The sequence below is a fragment of the Corvus brachyrhynchos genome, unplaced genomic scaffold (genome assembly GCF_000691975.1).
Source record: "Corvus brachyrhynchos isolate BGI_N302 unplaced genomic scaffold, ASM69197v1 scaffold164, whole genome shotgun sequence".
Lineage (NCBI taxonomy): Eukaryota > Metazoa > Chordata > Aves > Passeriformes > Corvidae > Corvus > Corvus brachyrhynchos.
In genome coordinates this window covers 1126058-1126639 of record NW_008237426.1, presented here as the reverse complement: position 1 = coordinate 1126639, position 582 = coordinate 1126058, and the positions used below count along the sequence as shown (strand labels likewise).

The following is a 582-nucleotide window of genomic DNA, read 5'->3' as shown; positions in this document are numbered from 1 at the left end:
TAATCAGGGGCTTAGCAGGAGGCTGGGCACGCACATGATTCTTCCTCTGTTGCTGACAGCGTAGATGGAAGTCCCCAGGTATCCTATTAGGTGACAAGTGAGAATGAGTTCTGCAGCCAAAACTAAGCAATTTGGCACAATTTAGTAGAGAGATGGCATTTTCTGCTCCAAAAGGGCCCAGAATTGGAACAGCATGAGATGTTTCAGATAGAGATTGAGCTGTGCTGGCCAAGCTGAGTGGGTGTCTCACGGAGCAGAGCAGCAGTGGGTGCTGAAGTCCAGGACTGAGATCTGCTGGCAGAGCTCAGATGGGGAATGTTGCCCAGTTTCTGAGAACAACACAGGGTCTGTATTTTAATTAGAGCTCCTCTGCTCATCTGCATGGCTCAGCAGAAACTTTCTGAATTCTCCAGACCTTTATTAGGATCCATCCAAAAAGCCTACCTTCAGTTTTTCTCTTCTCCTGCCCCAGAGAAGCCACACCAGTAGCAACCACCCAGCCCACGTGCTCTGCCGTTGGCTCCCGTGGAATGTCACGGGTAGGCACTGATTCCATGGGCATGGAGTGATGTGTGGTTCTGG

The 582-nt window shown here is 50.3% G+C and overlaps 1 long non-coding RNA gene across 14 annotated transcripts in view; it reads right to left on the bottom strand.

Moving 5' to 3' along the window:
* LOC108445929 overlaps positions 1–582 on the bottom strand; it is an 82393-nt gene that overhangs the window by 77504 nt on the left and 4307 nt on the right. The gene's annotated exons all lie outside the window — the stretch shown is intronic.